A 23175-nucleotide genomic window follows, 5' to 3' on the forward strand; every position below is an offset into this window, starting at 1 on the left:
CCGGAATAACAACCATCATATTCCAAGAGCAGGCCGGAGTGAAGTCTTGCGAGGTTAGGGTGGCCGAATGTTAGACACAAATAATTGATTAGATACGCCTATATGATAAATGCGCTTTTATGCAGGATTGCATAAATAAATGTTTTGCTGCCTTGAAATATAAATATGTAAAACGCTACGGGGCAAGCTCGAGTTAAAGCCTCACGGGCAGGATGAAGATTTCGGCATCTTGATTAATTTTGTGATGTGGCCATAACCGACTTATTCATAAAGTATAAATACAGAGCGACTCAGCTGAAATACAGTATTTTAATTGCCTTCACCAAATCGGTTCTAAAAATATTATAATGGATGCACATCGCCTGGAAAGTAATTTTTTAACTTTGTGTCATTTTTTATGGTCAAGCATTAAAACAAGTCATTTTGATGAATAAACTTTTGAAATTTAAATACTAAAAACGTTGATAACATGAACTCGTAATAAAAATAAATATTTAGCTATTGAATTTTACGATTCATATGAATGCCACAAAAAGACAACTTAATAAACCTAACAAGTTCACGGTAAGATGGAATGTACTACCTTACTTCAGTTATCTGGTATCTTTATGGACTCATTCTTCTACCTACGCCCACCGCACCTCTATCAGGTGGACCTTAAATATGGGAACTGTCCTCTCAAGTACACCAAACAGGGAATGATTCTTATAGCTGTATTTTACGCATTATTCCAGACCAGGCTCTAGCGTACGTATATACCCAAATATATATTAAATTGCTCATCCTTTTTAACTGCTACAGTTCGTCGGATTGCTGCCTTCAACCAAAGTACTGTCAACCCCTACTGTCCAATTCCCAAATTCTCCTACAATTCGCTTTCTCCAACAAGTGTGGACCACCTCAAGTTGTTATATTTGGGAATTAAAAAGCAGATGCAAAATAAAAATGCAGTCTGCCGTCTACTGTCTGACGAGAACGTGGATCACGTTCTTTTTATTTGTACTGTAGAAAAAAATTGATTATCATTGACGACCCGTTTACATTTTGTCCAAGTATTGACTAAGATCTGGAAAACTTTCTTTATTTTATGTGTATCCTGAAAAACAACAAAATAAAATATTAGATATATTAAAAAATAATTTCATATATTAGTATAGTACTAGCTTTTATAATAAATCAATAATCTGATAAATAATTATGTTTCCAAAAAAATAATAATATTAAAACGGATAATTCAATAATAAAGCAGTTCGGTAAAATATTAGACACATGATTTATGGTAGGATTTTTGGTATATTTTTGGACATATTAAACTTGAAGAAATATCTCCAAAAATTAAATTATAAATGCGAGACATTAGAAAGCATATTTTTTCAACAAGCATGTTTAAAAATCCAATTAAATCTATAGAAGAAATCAGATACTTTTGGATAAATTTTAATGAAACATTTGTTAGTATAATAATTTGTTAACGATTGTTAATGTTTTATTAGTCCCCCTATTCCAAATGGCCAAAAAGTAAGAATTCTTTAACCCGAAAGTAATATACCATTAATATAACATATCTTGCGAATGTTACAATACATATGTTAGACATACAATAATTGGGTGGATGCGCCTATATACTCAATCGGCTTATATATTGTTGAATAATTAAATGTTAAGAGTAGTTGTTTTGTACATAAAATCGTAAAAACGCTACGGCGCATGCTCGTGATAAAGCCACCCGGACAGATTGAAGGACCATCCCTCTTGATTCATTTATCTGTTGTGGCTTTAACCAAGTTGTCTGTAACGTATAAATATAGATGGACTAAGTTGTATCCAGTACTTTAATTGCCCAAACACCTACACCAACTCGATTCTGGAGAATTATCTGAGAATGGATAAAAGTCCTAAATCAACCGGGATATAATTATTTCAACAATTCAAAATTGCTACTTATACAACGCTGTATCATCTGGTGAGGCTTTCTGTGATATCGAACGGATTTCTAACATTCAATACCAAATAAAGATGGAGTGAAAATTTAATTGTATAAAAGATTTACTTGAATTTCACACTGACAAACACGTTCAATGAGTCTGGACTGGACGTCTGCCCGGACTATTGACCTGTTAATAATATATTGACTAATAGGCAAGCATACAAGACAACATACGACGGGTGGTAGGAATGATCAAACTGCCACCACGATGGATTGTTTTGTTACCCATTGGAATCCTGTAAATAGAATTATGAATAAAACTCACTCCATTAAATATGATTTGAAAAAATAAATTAAAAGCGCGTTGCCATTTTTTGACTTAATAATGGGTATGATCTATAAACCAAAAGCCAGTGGAAGATTCATCTAGACAAAAACAGAGACATAATTAGTAACGTTGTTCTTAATGTTCAAGATACCAGACGGCACATTTGTTTCAAAATTTTCAGACGCCTGCAACTTTTCGTTCAATACTCTATATAATGCGTGTTTTATTTGTTCCAGAGTACGGAAGAAATATTTAAAAATTAAACCAAAAGAACTGTACACTAACTCTCCTAATATATATCATTCTGTAATTATATATTCATCCAAATAATTTATCAGTATCCCACTAGCTGACTAGTATGCCGTTTCAATCCTCTTTAATCAATGCTATATTCACTGATGAAACTTGCAGAGCCTTATAAACTAGTAATAGAAATAAGTCAATTGAAATCCAAACGGTATGTATTTAAAAGCCTGGAAGCTAAAATACTTGGGGTCAGGTATACAGAAGAATGTGAAACCCACGATAGAAATACAAGCCAATATCTGTTGTATTTGTTTAGCGATTTTGACAGGCACATCTGGTCAGATTCTTCGCTGACGGTTTCACGGTAAGATACTACTGGCTCGGATAAATTCCCCTTCAAGGCTACCAGACAGATTTCTAAAGGGAGCTCTCCGGCACCGGCAATGATGTATTCGCCAGATTCTTCAATATCACATTGTACCATAGGATCAGACTTGGCCAAACGTTTCAAACCTGAAGTCGAATGACACAGACCTTATTTCCGTACCTTCTACAGGTTTTTCTGAATCGGCCGGATTCTTCGGTTCCACAGCTACACGTACTACGGAAGATAAGCTGAACTTCTTGACATTCAAGTTCTGCTTGTTTGTGAACGTGGTGATGGTATCGGGCTTAACCAAAAATTGATCCACATCTGCAAATGTTTCCAGATGGGACATCCTCCATGGCTCCTACATATCGACCCATCATGAGGATGGATCCCTGAATTGTATGCTGGTGTAAATATTCTTTCTTGATGCCACTTAGTTAGGTCCCAGGATAGGAGCCTTCACGCCGGTGGCTACTTTACCGGAAAAGACAGGAAAAAGCATGGAAAAGACTTTTATGAGAAGTGGGTACCATTTTAGACACATATATCGTCAGAGGACCGTTAGGATCACAGTTCTTAATAGCTTAAAACAAAAAAGCGAAGTATAATAATTTTTATATACTAAAAAATTATAAAAAATTGGTAATTGTTGTTCAGTTTATACCAATCATTCACAGTGAATCAGCATAGAGTCGTAAACTACATATAGTCATGTACAAATAAATACTAAAATTTTACGCGTTTTAAAAATCCATACATCTGGACCTTCGTATAACATTTCGATTCTGTATTTCTGAACAGTTACAGGGGATGGCCCGTGAACGGTAATCATCTGAAGCAAACTCTCACCAAGAGGTAACCATGTCCGCCTAAATTGTTTTCCATCCTTATCCTCGTCTTCATATATCAAGTTAGTACGCAGTGTGGAGAGAAGGGCTTCATATTCTTCTTTACTAAAATAATTATTTTAGTTACACCCAAGAACTACAAATATATAATGCATTCTCAATATAACAGCATGTCACCTTAGGATATAATGATAGAGGTAACATCAGAGCGAAAAGAAAAAACAAGACCAAAATCGTAGAAATAACCTTTATGAGAAGTGGGTACCGTTTTAGACACATATCATCATAGGACCGTTAGGATCATAGTTCTTAATACCTAAAAACAAAAAAAGCAAATTATAGTCATTTGCAAATATTTAAAAAATAATAAAAAATTGCTAATTATTGTTTAGTTTATACCAATCATTCACAGTGAATCAATCTAGAGTTGTAAACTACACATCATCATGTACAAATAAATACCAAAATTTAACGCGTTTTAAAAATCCATATAGGTGACACATACCAAGAGCGGCTTCATGATCATGTGGACCTTCGTATAACATTTCCATTCTGTATTTCAGAGCAGTTACTGGGGATGGTCAGTGAACTTCAATCATCTGAAGCAAAGTCCCACCAGCAGGTAACCATGTCCGACTAAATTGTTTTCCATCCTTATCCTTGTCTTCATGTTTCAAGTTAATGCGCAGTGTGGGGAGAAGGGTTTCATATTGTTCTTTCCTAAAATAAAAATTTTAATTACACCAAAGAACTACAAATATATAATGCATTCTCGATATGACAGCTTGTCACCATAGGATATAAAAATAGAGGTAACATGAAAGCATTTAATACCTAGGCTTATAACAATTTTCCAATACACTGCCAACAGTATATTTATTTCCTAATAACTTCATAAAAGTTATTTTGTAAACTATATAGTGGACTAATTGTGCTGGAAGAACTAATTTTTTTTAATAATAAAACACATGTTTACTTGCAGTTCATAATCAAGTCAAAAATTTTATAGATGGAATTCAAGATGTACATGCAAAACAATATATTGTGATCATTATCCTGTTTTTGGGTTGAAATATTCCTAACCCCATAGATTGTTAAACGACAGAAAATTTGGTAAAATTATTCAATATCCAACTGCAATTTCAAACGGGTACGGTCCATCTGGTTCATGAACAAGATTGGCTTAAACGTTCATCGATAGCCTGACATAACATAGTTTCCGTTTGTACACACACCTGAAATAATTCATTATTACAAAATTGTTTCTAACTTATAGCGTTCATAATTTATAGCGAACTAACAGTATCAGTAGCACCAATAATTAACTAATGTCGGCCTGGGGCGGTTGGAGATAACATCTCGAGTAATTAAAAGATTGTAAAGACACTACAATGTTTCCTACTTTAATTCGGAAGTCTTTACCACAGAAATATATTTAGATATGCGTTATTGCATTTGCGTTGAATTGCATTATGCATGTTTCTTCAGTAAAATTAATACAAAGTGAAGTTACATCAAAAATACATACATAGTTATTTAATTTATTATACAAATAATTATTTAGGAATGTACTTATCCGAAACACAATCTACTACAACAAGAGCACCATCAGTTACACGAAGAGCAGCAGTTACTTCAGAACGGAAATCTATGTGCCCAGAGGAAACAATCAAATTAATTAAAAAAACTTTCTATTCTTTTTCGCGTTAATCAAGATTATTTATGAAAAAATCCATATCTTCGAGCTCAAAATACATAAATATGGCGCTAAAAATATATTAGTTAGTATTTTTGTTAAAACAAATACCCAGCTTTATTTTAAAGAGATAAAGCTTCAGAATGACTAATCAAAATTATCACACATGTTCAGTGGTTTGTAAATTTCGTCGTTCAATATTTCAAAAAACTACATATTCTTAATATGCTTACGTTGATTTAATGGTAATAAATCTGTCTTGTTCATTTTTTCTGGTGTCTCTAAAATGTAATTCTCTAACTTTGGCACCAGCAATAATACCAGTTTTTGATACTAAGGAGTCTGTTAATCCTGTCTATGACGGATATATTACGGATGTTTCGTTTTTAGACCACCATGGCACAAATTTCATCTGCTGTAAAATTCACCTCTATGAAAAATAAATGTTAAGAATTCGTAATGTTTAGAAACATAAAACTAATTTCTGTAATAACAGAAGAAAGCTAAAAAATAAGCTCAGATATATTCTTAGATGGGCCTTCGATATAGTTTGGCATACATAGAAAATATAGCACAAGAAACAGTTAGCGAACTATTATTTGGGGACATAATCATACAAACACCATAGTTATAACAGGCAAAAAAGACGCATACTAAAAAATAGACTAAATGTGTGAATAGTAAATTTAAAATGAAGAAGAGAGAAAAACAAATATTAAACGAATTAGAGAGGTTTAAATGTCTAATTTTAAATAACTATAAACACTATCAATTAATGTTATTTAAAACAACTTTAAACTATATACAAATAATATATTCAATTCATTATTATTAAATGGCACAATAAAAATTAAAGTATTCTGCAACAAAATATGTAGAGAAAGTTCTCAAGCATAAACTGACATATAGAAATTTGAAAATAACATCAATTTTAATTATTGTTGAAGAATAAATATTTGATTTTCAGTTATTATCTAGCTTCATCCAGAGCATATTGGAGAAAGGCCATGTTAATTTTGTGTTAACAACCCCCTCAACGAAGGGTAACAAATCACCAACTTTAACCATGAGACACAAGTCGTATTTTCCAAATTCGATTTTAAGTTTCTGAAGTTTGAATAACAATTTAAAATAGGCCATTTCCCAATTAGTGCACACTATAATTTAGTCCCCCAAAAAGGAAATCTCCTTCAAAGTAAAAGAAAGGCGTGTAACTTTCATTGTCTCTCACTATAAATTGTACGTGATACTTAGCAGTTATCTGTAAAATGCCGCATATCTCTTTAGGAAATTGTTTGTACATTTGTTTTATAAGATTGTACAAAATATATTCACAAAATTTTAAAAAACAATACATTCTTAAAAATTCAAACAATTGCATTTTGTATTCACGGCTGTCTCGAAAACTGCTTCCAAAAAATCACCATGTGCAATGTTAATCATATTGAGCAGATCTACTTCCACTTTACTCATAACACTACACTGCATATAAAATAAGTTATACACTTCAACTGAGAATCTCTTCATTCTTGAGAGCACTTTGTCGTTTAATATTTTGACACTAACATAAATATCATCAACGATAATATAACGACTATTAGATGATTCGACGTTAATACATTTGTAAGTATAAGTAACAGGCGTTGGCACCTCTTCCTGCACTTGCGTAGTAGTTCTAGCCGGTAAATCTCTAACGTTTCCTAGAGATGATTCGTTAGATACTATCTCCAATATTAGTATTTGTTTTAAATTGTTACCTCCTGTATTAGATGACATTATAACTATTTTCGAAATCACAAATTGTTTGTAAAACCCGGCAAGATGCAAGTAATTAACTTGACGATTAAAACAATGTTAAAATGGCCGAGTACTTGATACCAACCGTCTTTTTTAACTTATATATTTATAATATTAATTATTTTTTAGTTGACCAACCTGTAATTCTAATGTCATTCATTAACGATGTCCAGAATCTATTTATAGGTTAAGGTTTACACCATAACTAATATTCTAGAGATGTTGAATAGTACTACTTCGTTTACAACAAAACGGTTTATTTTTAAAGCACGTAAAGTAGACATGTAACACAGTAAAACCAGTAACCGCTTAGTTGATGACACTGATCAACTGAGCCGGATATCTTCTAAGGAAAAAATTAATATGTGTAACTAGATTACTTCGACACAATCGAAGTTCGTCTATAGGAATCCAGTTGTTACATATTCGTTTTATTTTTATTGATTTGATTGTTGATTTTTTGTTGTTACTAACAAAGATGCTTTTTGGATGGTTTTGATAGATGTTCGTAGAGACCCAGCTCATTTTCTCTTGATGCAAGAACTTGTATGTTTATTTTCCGCGTGGAAACACCAATCAATGTTACTCGTTTATCTGCCTTATTAACCATTGTACATTAACTGAAGTTAATCAGTTGATCTGTGGACACTCTACGCCCAATTATATTTTATATTTATTATTTTTTACAATGGAATCTAGTTTCTTTAAGAATTTCAGCTTTCCAGCGAGTTTTGGTGGATAATATTAGCCATAGCATGATACATTTAACATCGTTAATCATCTCAATGATCTCCGGATACATTCTTCACGATATTAATCGATAAATGCCTTAGCTAGACAAAACTGTTTTACGAATCACTTATGATTCGGGACGGGACGGAATCAATACACCACTTATGGCCTTGGAACAAAAGAGAAACTTTATTTTGATCACTGGTAATTTATACCCACTCGATACAAGTCACAGCGCCCTCTACTAACTTTTCTTCCTCCTTTCTATACTGGCTCTTGTATCGAGACAAGTCATATTTAACACTCCCCTTCAATTTAAATGTACTATATAATTTAACCTATTTAAGATTCTAAACAAAGATTACAAAAGTACATTTAAATTACCAGAACAAAACTATTACATTGTACATACAAATTTGTTCGAACTTAGAACTATTCTGTTTCTACATTATGAGAATTTTAACTTTAATTAATAATTTAATCAGATGAATCTACACAATTATGTGATAAACAATCGTAACAGTCAGTATTCTACTTAAAAACAATTCTCTCTTTGAACACTCATAGAAATAGTCGCCAAAACACTGTCCAATTTAATATCGATTATATAGTTTGTTCTTGGAATGCCAAACATATACATGTATTTCTCTTCAAATGAATTTCTTCCATTCCTCTGGGTTGTTTTTATCAAATGGTATGATCCATTAAAACTTCCTAGTTGGTTACAATACCAGTCTTCAAAAGTTGCTCCTTCAAGTCCTCTTCTGCCTTACATTAGTACATGGCCTTCTGGTATCACTGAGGTATCATAATTAATTGGTCACCACTGCAGTTTTCTTAACTTGTCCCTTCAACTCCACTTCTGCCCTACATTAGCCCATGGTCTTCTGGTATCACTGAGGTATCATTCTAATTGGTCACCACTATCCCAATTTTCTGCTTCTAATATTGTACTCAATTTTGTTTTCTCCAGTTTTCTAACTTTATCACCTTCACTTATTACTTTCAACTCTAATCATTCACTAACATTATTCTGCTTTATGAGCTTCCTTCTGTTCTTTATCTCTATACTCCAAATCAATTATTAATGGGTGTTCACTTTTGTTATTCCTTTTCTTTTAACATTCTTCACAGTTCCCTTTGTTTTATTCTTATTTTCATCTAGACCAGATATCATCAGAATCAAATCCTAATATGTTTGTTATTTCCATTACTATCAGAATCATTATCACTCCATTTCCAATTCGAAATCAGAATCTTTTTAATATAACCCAGAACTGTCTAAGTGCTGTTTGTCTTTATCATATTTTAAATATTTTGCTTAGGGCTTTCTTCTTCGTCTTCGAATAAAGCTAAATAGTCAGGTTCTTAATCCATTGCTTTATTTAACGTTCTCTTAGATTGACTTGTTGTAATGAAAACATATCATCTTCAACTGTGGAAGTCTTTTCTGTTGAAATAAGCAGACTAATCTAAGCAGGTCGTCTAATTTCCTTCATTCTTCTTTGGAATTTTATATATTTTCTAAACGGTATATCTTCAATTATTTGCTCACTATTATCTATATTGAAGTTGACTTTCATTCGTGCACCAAATTGATCTGTTTAGATGCGATCTTGTAACTAACAAAACTTATATCCTTTAAATTATTAACTGTAAATTATTTTTCCACTTTTGCTGTTGTTAATATTAATTTTAATTGGTGTAACAACCTTCTACGTACAATTCCTCAAGCAGTCGTTAAATTATATGTTTTTGATGAATCTTAATCTCTTCTATCGCTGCTTTTTCCATTCCAATAAATTGTTTAACTTCATAGAGACTGTTCATTAAATCCTCTATATGCTCTTCGTCATTTTACTAATGCATCAGCATTGAGTACTACTGAATAATTACTACCTTTCATGACTAGAGAATAGTCATTATCTTATCTCTCCAAATATAGTGTACCGAACAATGCTTAATTAAATTGTTGGTATCTTGGTTTGTATACACAACTAAATTTAATTATTTAATAATGTCCTATTTAATGTTTCCGCTTTTCCATTACTTTGCGGTGAATGAGCTATTGCTATATTCTAAATGAATCCCCCTTTACCTACAAAATAGCTTTATTCCATGCTGTCTTTCTAATTTATTAATGTATTGTTTCAAATTCTCTTCAGCTTCATTTTTTTTGTCTTCAGGATTTTTACTCTGATAAAATGGGATAAATCATCTAGTATTTTCTATCCTTCCTATTATAAATATCTTCCTCCATCTTCAGATATTGGGTTTATTAGCTTATACATATCTGAATAAAGTAACTCTTCGATTGCACTTGTTCTTGTCTCCTTAAAGTAGAAATGGCTCCTGATTGCTGTAGCTTCTATGCATATAGAACAAGGTTTATCCATCTTCTTAAGTCCCAGTTGATAAAGTGAGTCGTTGCCTGCATGTCCTAATCGTCTGTGCCATAAATCTTCTATGATGTTGCATAATTCATTTTCATTTTCCACAAGATCTGTTTTCAGTGTATATAAAACATTTTCCTTTTCACATTTAAGAGAGAACTCTATTCCAATTATGGTTGTTTTCTCGTTTTCAATTATAATTTTACATCCTTTTGACGTCATTTTAGGTGCTGATAGTAAGTTGTATTTTAAATTGGGCACTATTAACGCTTCTATTGATATGGTTTTGCTTTGACATTTCACCTTCAGCACTCCAGATTTTTTGGTTCTTAGGATTTGCCCATTGGCCAAGTGTATTAACACGTCGTTTGGCAATAGCGTTACCTTAATCATGTGTTTTTCTAATGAAACTGGCGAAACATTACAGAAAAGTTTGAAAAGCACTAGTTAGGAATCACTATTGGGTCCAATATGACTGTATCATTTCTCATCACATCATAATACAAATTGTCCAATTTTTGTTACCTTATATGATGAACAAATGAATTGATATAACAAATAATATTTAAAGGTATATCAAAATAAATGAAAAATTGGGTGTAATTAGTATGTAAAAATATATATGAGTTGAAATGAAATAACAAAAATAACATCTAATTTGGATTTTTTTAGTTCTTCTATCATATAACCGATATTTATAATCATTCATCTAGCATCTATCATTAATGAACTTCAGTCTAGGTAAGATTTACCTCAGATACAAGTGTAAAAGTACATGTCCCAATTCAAAGCACCTATATCAAAATCAAATAGTTCCCGGTCGCTCTTTCTCATTTCTTTCCATAGCGTTTTCACGTTGTTGTTCTCAAACTTCCACTCTTTTGTAACATAGTAACTTAATATATCTACAATTTGATTTATCTTCTTGTAATTCTCTCTGGCTCTACAACACAATATAGACATTTTCAAATAATGTTTTACATATTTTCAGATATTTTTGGGTTTATATTGGGTTGACAAGAAAATATTTAACATATCTATGTACATAGTACGTACAACATTGAACGTCTCTCTTTTACTAACTAGTGTTTATCTGTTCCCCACTCCGAACCCCGGTCCTAGAGATGATTCCTGAATAAATCCGGTTTTACCCAGCCTGGTTACTGGCGTGACTGATCCCAGTCACAGATTTTATTTTTCGGATTATAAACAATCAAGAACATAAATTTACCCAGCAGGATTCGAAACCGCTACTATCGCAACAGTAAGAGGGCCTTCCTGTCGCCCTTGACCACTGTGCCAACCAAGCCGGCCCTTTAGATTTTGTTTATGGCGTGAAGGATTCACGATCCAGATATACATAGCCCGATATCTCTGAAGACAAAAATCTTCTCACATTAAAGTTTTTGTAGGACAATTAAATGCTGATGTCAAATGGTTAAACTTTTGGAAGTTGCAAATCAACACAGAGAAAACCCAAGCCATTATATTCCACAGAAAATCCTGTATCCCCCCACGTGTAGAAAAAGCAAATTGTCTAAAACCAAATAATTATAGTTCTGCTCTATAAAACATACTCCTTTATTTAGACGGGTTAAAGTAGTCTAAGTACATCGGTCATGAAGAGATGAACAAATTTAGAAATAGCGGAGAAAAAAATTTGAGCGCCTCATATACAGAATTACTCAAATGCATTACCACAAAGGTTCAAAAGGAATTTTTCACTCATCCCTTTTCAAAAAATTCACCGTAGTACAATGGCAAAATTCCTATACCAAGTCCTTATCTTCACCAAACAGGGGTTCCACATCAACAAGGACTTTAATCAGCTGACCAAACAGAAACTCCAAGACTCCAAGAAAAGGATAGTTCATTAAGTAAATTAAAGGTTCCTAAGATCTTGAAAAGGGAAGGGAAACTAGAAAATGCACAAACGTTTGTCTATAATATCTAAGTTAATTAATATATGTTAATTATCCGTACAAATTCGTTCAGTTTGCTTTTTAAAGACTAACCATATCATATGAGAAGCCCTAGATATATTGCAGGCAACTGCTTCTATGGTATAGTTATTGGAGTCTTCAGATCACACGTGGAGATCGCGAGTTCGATTCCCGATAGGATCAACGACTTTTCGTGGTTGTTCTAGTTTGGTTAATGCATTTGTCAAATCAGTTAGGTTAGGTACCGGCCTGAAGCATTTCTTATTTTCAATCGTTGTTCCTTTATTCCTATATTTCCTCAAACAAGCTGCAACTTTACTTGGCCTACCCAATGTAATACTTAATATAATAACTGCATAATTTATTGATATTATTAATATCTAACACCAAAAAGAGAAAAATATAATGTTTTTAACAAGAAAATTAAATCGACTTCAAAAAATAAATAAGGAACACATACACGGTTTTGTCTATTTTTATTTTGTTATTACAACGATTATTATGTACATATTTCAAATATGCTTTTTGCAATGATTGTGCACAAACGGATGACTTTATAATAATGACAGAACAGGAAGAAAGAGGGACGGTACTTTGAAATTGCTTAAAATTCTTTTCTTTTGTTTTTTAAATTAACTTTTCGTATATTTCCAGAATTTTTTAAGGATACTGAATACAGTGCATCAAAATAGGTCGTTGTGGTAAATGAATCAAGTGAAATTTTCCATAATTACTAAGAGATGGGCGATAAGAAAATATAGATCGGCATTGTTAACAAATTACATAGAGGGCACCTAATGACTCATTCGCTAAACGAGGCGGACGTGGTAACGGGTCCGAACGATATGAATGCTGAGATGTACACTTTTTGGGTACAAAGGACGACGCCTTGACCGGAAATCATATAGTTTCTTAGAGTCTCTCGAAGAGTATCTTGTTGACGTAGTTGATATACGATTGTTATTGTAATCACCGTTGCAACCCCTAGTATATTATCAAGATAGTGACCATTATAATGTTTGTTGAATATTTGTATTTTATTTACCAAGAAATAAAAGTATTTCTTACAGGACATTGACACCATATCAGAAAGTGGTTGCATTATAGGCAAGTTAACTCGGAGATTATTTATAGCAAACCCAAGAATAAGGTCAATTACATTCCTTCCCCGTACTATTATATATAGCTTGACAATCAAATAGTAACAATGTACCAGAATTCGATAGTTTGACTTGCCTTAACAATTATAATGTTATCACTTACATCTAATTTGTCGATTTTTGACAAACAAATTTTGACATCATAGTTGACGGCACAGCTTCTGCACTAGAAGCATCAGATGAGGAAGTTTACAACGCCATAAAGCATTTTTACGCTAATTCTGTAATTTCTAGCTTCTATTCTGATTAGACGACAAGTAAAGTTCCTACACAGTCTGATTTTACCATTTTTGACGGGGATGGTCCATCGGCTATTTTATCACTGTCGCCACTTATGTTAATAGAGTAATTCTTATTTAACTGACTATTACAACCTCAGCACAAATGTTATAGTCTTTGAAATGTACGTTATATTCTAAACACACACACTTGACAGGATAAATAGAAGGCCTTTATTCGACCACAATACTAGTTTATTGGTCCGACAGGTAAGACAAGGCGATATGTTTCAATCAACGAACTAACGGAGACTGTTCTGGAAGCTACCGGATAGAAACACAATTATGCTCTCCAAACTATTATGTTAAATACGAGTAGGGCAGGAAGTTTCGTAGGTGGGTGTTTTGGTTATATATTGAGAATATACTCATAGAGAAATAGAAATTTAACTTCTTAGGAAATTTTGGCGAAATGTTTCGCCACATCCAACATGTAGATCTCGCTACCTTTTAACACATTTCTTGTTTTATTCGCCATACTAATGTAGAGAACTGTGTGGTCAGCTTTTTATAACGTTTATAGATTAAATTATTATTTTATTTTATTACTAGGTGAAAGTCCGTAGCTGAGATGTATTCCCGTTCTAGAAAGTGTTGTGTGCCCGGATGCACAGTGAGGAAATGCATCATCGTTTTCCGTTAAAAGGCGATCCTTAAGAAATGAGTAGAAAACTTTAAAAATCCTAAACTGGTTGGTTAAACATGAAGCAGATTTATTATCGTTACCACGCGTGACATTTTTGTGATACATTTAAACTTCCTTTAAGTTCTTATGAACAATTTAGTTATGGTGAAAATAATACCACGAGCCCAGAACATGTACAAATGGAAATGAATCAAAATCAAAATTATAAAGAAGGTATATTGAAGGAGTCAGTCACATTTATGTTCATAATTATTACCATTAATTTTAAAACTGTCTTACTATATTTTAGTGCCTATTTCCATTATTCCAGGCCCACAAACAAGGTGTTTGAAGCAAGTATCATGGGCACTTGAACAAACTCCAGAAGGTAATAGTAAAGTTTGTATTCATTCAGCCAGTATCCCCCTTTTCGCTCATTCTTACTGTTAATTACTTGACTATAACTTCAGGCCAGATTTTCCTATAAGAGCAAACAAAGTTTTACGTTGTACCGTAGTGTATATCTCAGGTTATTTAGTGAAAGTTTTTAAAAAAGAAATGAAGTGTGATTTTTGTTTACATACAATTATGAATAAATCAGTAGACCCACAAATTGAGACTGATTTTATAGAGACAAGACAATATATCGTGTCCCAAACTCTAACAAAATTGTTTTAATATACCAGTAGTCAGTAGGTCTTTGAGCTATATCTTAAGTTATTCATCGATTTTGCCATGTCGATAATATAACAAATTTTTTGTCAAATGTTTTAAAAAAAGTAAATTAAAACTCCTTCAATTGTACATTCCATAATGATCTTTCGGATAAAATGTTAAAAGTACTGACGGAAAGATGGAAGAGATAATTTTAATTTGCTAGGCACCAAAGTTTTTTGCTTATGGTTTATATATATATATATATATATATATATATATATATATATATATGTATATAATATTTATATTTTATAGATATATATTTTTTATATTATATTTATATTTTTAGATAAATTTAGATAAATGTAGATAAATTTACATTATAAATTTATATTTATTGTTATAGATTATATTTATATGTATATTTATATGAATTTAATTGAATAAATTTAGTTCAGAAAAAAATTGTTTTTTATTTAAAGGTCACGCCAAGGCTGTTACGTGAATTTCGCTTTGTGTTTTTAGAGGGGAAAGGTGCGTTTCTTCGAGTGCAAACGCAAAATTTTGGAAACCAAATTATTACTTAATAAGTCTTTTTTATAATTTTAGATAGTTTAATATACGATTGTATTGGATATCACATATTGCAGTTTTAAATGTAGAGAACACAACTAGAACCCAGAACGAACAGGCACTCTACAATGGATGAACGAAAAGACAGAGAGTATTGAAATTGCATTAACTAATATTCAAAAACAAATAAATGCCCTAAAGCTACAACTAAATAAACAAAGTCCTGAAGGCAAGGACAAACCACCAAGCCAACAAAAGCAGTCCAATTGTTACATACGAAACAGATGAAGAAGAATTACAGATAGAAATAGGCTGAATAACTGTTCAAAGTAAAAAGATAAAAGCAAATAATTGGAAGGATCACAGCAAATAAAAGTAAAACAAAATAATGAACAAAATAAAGAAATTAGAATGCCCAGGTTACCCCTAAGTATCGTAAGTAATATTACCGACTTTGACTTGCTTTACGATGAGGCCCAAGTATATAATATTCAAAGCAACGGTACTAAACAATGGACAAATAAAACTCGACGCCGAATGTCGTACAATATTCACAAAAATAATACATTCTTTACAGTTGCTGAAACTGTAATGGCACTCTTATGACGACGAAAGAAACAGAGGCATCAAAGCTATGGCAAGAGCGCTTCCATCAACAGTCGTGAAAGTCATCAACAAAAGTGAAAAATTAATGCAGAACTAAACCAAAATTGGCTTAAATGCGATAAATAGTTTTAAAAAACAAAAAACCAAAATTAACAAAGGAGAATTTTTAGTCCACAAGAAGCAATTACGTCTATTTATGTTATCTTTTGAATAAGATACGGACACAAAAAACATTTTTGGTATTTTAGAACAGGTATAAAAGTATTTTAGGGGTAGAAATAAAAATCAAACCTCTAAAAAAATCAAACTTAATACCGCAATGTAAATGGACACATACAGTAATTCTGCAGAAGAGAACCCAGATGTGTAAAATATTCAGGTAAACATATCAACACAGAATGTGACTCAAAGAAACTAAGCCGAAATGTGCAAACTGCAATGAAGCGCATCCGGCAAGTTATAGAGGATGTGTAGTTGCTAAAACAATACAAGGGAGGAGAAATAGAATAGCTCAAGTTAAACCTCAAGAACCAATAAGTGAAAAGAAACAACCGAAAAAATATAATAACGTTCATGGTAAAATGACTTATGCCCAAAGTATCAGTCAAAATAAGCAAAGAGACACAAAGGAAGATGAATCAACCACCAACGAATTGCTACTTAAACTAATAGGAAAGCTGGACAAACAAGAAAATATGATCGAATATTTTTACGCTATATATACGCTACCCTAAAACTAATCCTAGATATGCAAAAAATAGATATTTGCCTAATATCAGAAAACCATTTAACAAAAGAGTCCCTTATAAAATATAGAGGATATATATTTTATCATACCATACATCCAGCTAACACCGCAAAAGAAGGAAGTGTAATAATAATAAAAAAAGAACATTTGCCTCCATCAAGATCCCCGGCTCAGTACAGCAGAAAATTTGGTAACAGCACTAACTATTAAATCAAGCAGATGCAAGGGTACAATAGCCGCAATTTATTGTCCTCCAAGATACAATAAAAAAAAGTAAAATTATTTGAATGTCCTAAGCAACCTAGGAGAAAAATTTATAATTGGAGTTGATTTCAATGCAAAAAACACTAGATGTGGATCCAGAATGACAACAACTAAAGGCAATTAACGGCATAAAGCAGCTGCTGAACTAAGATGTAGTTACATGTCAACTGGAAAACCAACTTATTAGCCGACTGATCAAGAGAAAACCCCAGACTTGTTAGATTTCTTCATAGTAAGAAACATAACATCCAACTATAAAAAGGTCGAAGAAAATTTTGAGCTAAGTTCAGATCATACGCCAGTGATCCTGACGTTGAGCGAAAATATAATATGACAAGAAAGAAACCCAATGTTAACAATCAAGAGAACGAATCAGACTAGGAACGATTTGCTGAAGATTTGAACAAACGAATTTAACTAAATGTACCCCTCAAGACAACCGAACAATTAAATTTTGAAGCAGAGAAATTCGTAGTTGATAATCAACAAGCTGCTTGGAAAACGTAAAATACGAAAAAAATGGCAGAACAAATGAAAATAAAAATAGTTTGAAAATTGAAATACTGGAAATTGAAAACAAAACCATAAATGACTATCCGATAAATTTGACACATGATAAAGAAACTGATTACTCAATCTCTAAAGCCCCAAAATATTTAAAGCGTTCATGTCTACACAATTCGTCTATAAGAGACCTATGTGGAAATTAGGCACGTGACAATAACCAAAAAGCAGAAGCATTTGCTGAATATCTAGAAATCACTTTCAAACCAAACGAAATTAATATTGAACATATTTTGCCGGACATAGAAGCTGAAAATTGGACGATTAAATTAATCACGCCGAAAGAGTTAAACAAAATTTATTGGAACTGACATTAACCCCAGGAAATCACCAGGCTACGATTTAAGAACAGGAGAATTACTGCAAAAACTATCAAAAAAGGGAATTATAAAACTCACCAACCGGATCAATACAGCATTTAGATTAAAACATGTCCCAGACATTTGAAGATTGAAGGAAATTATAATGATCCCAAAACCTGGGAGGTCACCAAACAAAATGAGAGATTATAGACCTATATCACTGTTGCCAGTAATATCTAAGGTTTTTGAAAAACTCCTGTTGAAAATAATAAAACCGATCATATAAAGAAAAAAAGCCTAATACCAACACACCAGTTTGCTTTTTTAACAAGCACTCAACAATTGACCAGGTCCACAGAATAACAGATGTTATTGAAAAAGACTACGAAAGTAAAAAAGTACGCTCAGCTATATTTTTAGATGTAACACAAGCCCTCGATAAGGTTTGGCATGAAGGCCTTGTGCATAAACTACAGAAAATACTACCAAAACAACACAATTAACTATTAAAATCATACATTACAACCAACATGTTTAGAGTCAAACAAGAGGAAGCTTACTCTACAATAAAAGAAGCTAAAGCCGGTATACCACAAGGAAGTGTACTGGGATCAATGCTTTATCTGCTCTACAGTTGTGATATACCTCAAATGGAAAATATTACGAAAGCTACATTTGCTGATGATACTGCGATTATAGCTGTCGGAGATAATACTGAAGAAGTCTCACGAAAATTACAACAGGCAAGTGACAATTTAAATAATTGGACACAAGCTTGGAAAATAAGAATTAATGAAAGTAAATCTGTACATGTGCAGTTCATAATATAAACCAAATTCTAATAAGTTTTAATATTTTATTCTAATAAGAACAAAGTCCTGAGAGGTATTTTGGGTGCACCCAAATACTATAGGACTTGTTACCTACATCGAGACCTTCAGGTACCCACAGTCAGTCAAGAAATCAAGAGAATTGCAAGGGAGCATGAGGAAAGATTCCATTCTCTTACGAATATTGAAATAATGCAACTATTGGATACCACCAGAACACGACACAGACTCAAAAAAATCAAATCACCTGATCTTGTGTAGCGTTGTGTAGTGAGGTGCATATATTAAAAAATTCAGCAGTCACACGTATAAACATTATTTCACCAGAGACTGAGATAGGGCCAATGGGTCCTCCGAGTTATATACCTAGATTTAAGTTATTATAAAGACAAGTCGTAGGTTAGACGGAAACGACTAGTTACAATATAATAACTAAATAATAAAAAAAATGTTAAACATGCAGCCTGACGTTCACGATTAATAATACCTAGAAAACCCAGCGAACTATTCGCAGCAATAAATATAACTACATGTAATTATTACTCTGGGCGCCATTCCACTTACTGGGGCAGTAAAAGTTATCAGACCTACTGGACTTTTACATTTCGAAGGTATCTCTTCAAATTAAATATAAATCGAGAGATTTTGCGAAGTATCATTTGATCACACTCCAGTATTGTTAGCACTAGATGCGACAAATCTGAAAAAACAAACAAACCCAATCCTACTAACACATTTACTAGCAGAGACCCGTTAAGTCTTATAATGCAAGAACGTATAACGTATTCCAACCGAGAGTTATAGAATCTACAATAGATACAAATCCTGTTCATTAGGCCGATGTTGCTGTAAATCAGATTTCTCCAATGGAAATTGCCACAGAAATGTATATTAACATCAATCCTAAAAAGGCTGGATAATAAAGGATATATTGAATATTCAATGCCTGTTTGAGACTGAAGCATGCTTCGGAATTATTTAATGTTGCTCGTATTCATTTGCTTAAAAAAACTGATAAACCAGTAGACCAAGTTAGATCTTACGAGCGTATTTCGCTGTTACCTACGATATCAATATTATATGAGAAAATGCTGTTAAAACGCATTAAATAATTTAAAGAAATACCAGATTTCCAATTTGCAGTTTGAAATCACCACTCAAAAATGGACCAAGCGCATAGAGTAACAGCGGTAATTAAAAAGGCATTCGAAGAAAAGAAATACTGCCCTGCAATATTACTGGACGTCTCACAAGCTTTTGACCGGGTATGGCATTTGGGACTAATATACAAAATGAACAGATTGCTTCCGCCCAATTACTGGCGACTCCTCGAATAATAACATTTTGAAAAAATTTAGAGTTTTAGATGAACGAGCAATCTCTACACTCGACCCTATTTCAGCTGAAGATCCACGTATCCATACAACAGAAGAAACAATACTTGGAACATTTGCCGACGACACAGTTTTCATATTAAAAATTGTCTAAGTTGTCTAAGGCTGTAGATAACGTACAAGTAGCGGTAAAAAAATCTACAAATGGACTAGAGACTGAAAAATATGGCTTAATCGCTCCAAATCCGTCCATGTTAATTTTGAACTGAAGCAAAATGACAAAAACATAATTATATCACTTGACAGATGCCTGATTCAAGCAGAATCAGCTAAATACGTCGAAATACGCCTCGATGGTATGTTAAACTAAAAACATCATATTAGACAAAAAGTAGAGCAGATTAGACTCAAAGTCAAGCAATTGTATTGGTTAATTGGAATATACTCTCCACTTTACCTAAAATCAAAGAGATTGGTTTATCAGTCAATCATAAAGCTAATTTGGATCCATGGTGTGCACATATGGGGTTGACAAATGCCATATATTGATAATACGCCAAACATCAAACAGTTTTGCGAATAATTATCAATGACCTCGAAATTAAATGGATACAAGAAGTGATTCAAGATTTCGCCTTGAAATACGGTTGCATAATCACAGTAACGTGGAAGCTAAACAGCTATTGGGCAACATGCAGGAAATCAGAAGATCGAAGCGAACCAAACCACAGGAACTTGTTTAGTGAGTATAAGTGTATCAGTGTATAGGTGTTATATTATCCATAATTCATAATTTATGGCAAATCAATAATAATAATTGTATGGTTGCTTTTGTTAATATAAATTATAACCAAAATTAATATAACAATAAATTAAAATCTAATCATTATTGTATGCAACTCGAACGTATTTTTCGGTAGCGACTATTCCACAAACAAGGAACCATTCAGAGCGTATTGTTGAAACGTAGATACGGCTCCGTCAGAGAGATGGATCAGATGTCGTTCCCTACATATACAGGAAAAATTACAAATATTCCACAATAACGACAACTTGGCGTTATCACCGGCAAGCCTTTTGTCAGATCTGATATATTGAATGTTTTGACTAAATCCTTGTTCTGACGAAGAAACGTCTGCAAGTCTTAGACAATAGGTGAATTGTAAGTTTATCAAATTCTATTATTTTTGATAATGCAGTTAGTATAATTAACATGTTTGTCGCTTGAAACTTAAATATTCTAAATATAGAACGTACAATACAATTAGACATAATTCCGAAAATTGTTATTAAACTTTTAAAATTAAAATTGGTCCCAACGCTTCTTTTAATAAAGAAAATATTGATAAAAACAACGAAATTGCAATAGAGCTAGATTAAATTTTTACACCCAAAGCTTCATCGTAAACGAATATCCCCAGACGGCATTACAATCTTTCATATAAGTAATCAGTCGCTATTAAAATAATTTATAATTTGTGGATTCGGGAGCTTCTTTATTTTGAATTATTCTTTTTTATGGTAAAAATGAAATAGAAAAATTTAATATACTTGGAATAAATGTAACCTATGTTACACACTCTCACAGCATAAATATCTTAATATGTTTTCAAAAAATCTCCTTTTGATGGTATTTTGGATTTATATTTTCTAGTGAATATTTTTCAGGTTTTGAATTCTCATGGCTTATAAGCGGAGAAAGCTATCAACTGTTTTCAATCAAAGACAATACTCAACCAAATATTCATCCAATTCAAAAGATGCAAGGAAGCAAATTACGAGAAACAAATTTTTAACAAAATATTTAAATTTTGATTTACAAAATAAAATTAAATATGTACGTATATATGTTTTGACATTGTTTTTGATAAGGATGAACCTTTGATTTTCAGTTGTAAAATAAAATATCACATAAAAACAAATTCTTAAAAACCCACAATTACTAAGTCTATGGGTGCTGTTATAACCCAAAACAAGAAATTAAAAATCAAATTTAAAAGTTATTTGATTAGATAATATTAGAATATCGCCATGGAATTCTCCAATTGGGGTGGTGCCGAAAATACATGACCAGCTAAGAAAATGAAATCCACGGTAGATTTCGTATATCAAGAAATGAAAGTGAATTTTAAAAAAATATATAGGTCTTTTTGATATTCTAAATTTGTTTAAAATTTCTTGAAACCTCTTAATTCCATATTAAAAAATAAGAACATATTTTGAAAAATGTAAAAAAATTATAACATCTGATAGTACTTTAACGTATCCTAACTTTGATAAACAATTCATATTAATAACAGATGCTTAAAATTTTGTAACTTGTTTAATTCTTTCCGACTTGAGGGATAATGGTAAAACGGAACGATCGGGTAGCTTCTCGAATATTAACAAACACGGAAATAAAATACTAAACAATTGAAGTAGGATCATTGTCAATTCTAAAAACTAAGCCTTTTAGACCTTATATTTTTGGAGTAATATTTCAATTAGCCACCGATCACAGATCAGAAACAATCAAAATCTCGAAATACAAAGAAAAATTTTAATAGACTATTTTTAAAATTATTTTAGTTATAGTCACACAGTAGTCGTTATATATAGGCAAATTTAGATTATTTGCCTTAATACATTTTAGTTCCATTTATTCATTTTTGTTCTTTTTGGTGCTGGTTGCACTAAACCTATTTTTTTTTCTGTGAAATATGATAAAATAATCCAAATGAAATCGAAGCGCCCTAAAAGTTTAAATGTTAGAAAGCGGAATAATGGGGAAAACGAGACTCAAACCTTTAATACAAATCCTAGTACTATGCAAAATTATATTTATATTGCTTAAAACTATATTATATTGCGATATTTTAATATTTGCAAAATCTAATTAACAGAAAAAATTATTTAGTATGTTTTTGAATTAGGTTAACTTATTGCAGACTTAAGATTAACTGCAAAATTTC

General features: G+C 32.1%; 2 pseudogenes; both read right to left on the reverse strand.

Annotated features, from left to right (window-relative positions):
• Nucleotides 1–959: 959 nt before the first annotated feature.
• On the reverse strand, nucleotides 960–4748 carry LOC143205749 (eukaryotic translation elongation factor 2-like; annotated as a pseudogene).
• Nucleotides 4749–4838: 90 nt separating this feature from the next.
• LOC143205750 (eukaryotic translation elongation factor 2-like) lies at nucleotides 4839–7191 on the reverse strand (annotated as a pseudogene).
• Between the last annotated feature and the right edge of the window lie 15984 nt (nucleotides 7192–23175).

This window comes from Rhynchophorus ferrugineus, unplaced genomic scaffold (genome assembly GCF_030347505.1).
Source record: "Rhynchophorus ferrugineus isolate W39M unplaced genomic scaffold, kcgeb_rfMv2 rfM14, whole genome shotgun sequence".
Classification (NCBI taxonomy): domain Eukaryota; kingdom Metazoa; phylum Arthropoda; class Insecta; order Coleoptera; family Curculionidae; genus Rhynchophorus; species Rhynchophorus ferrugineus.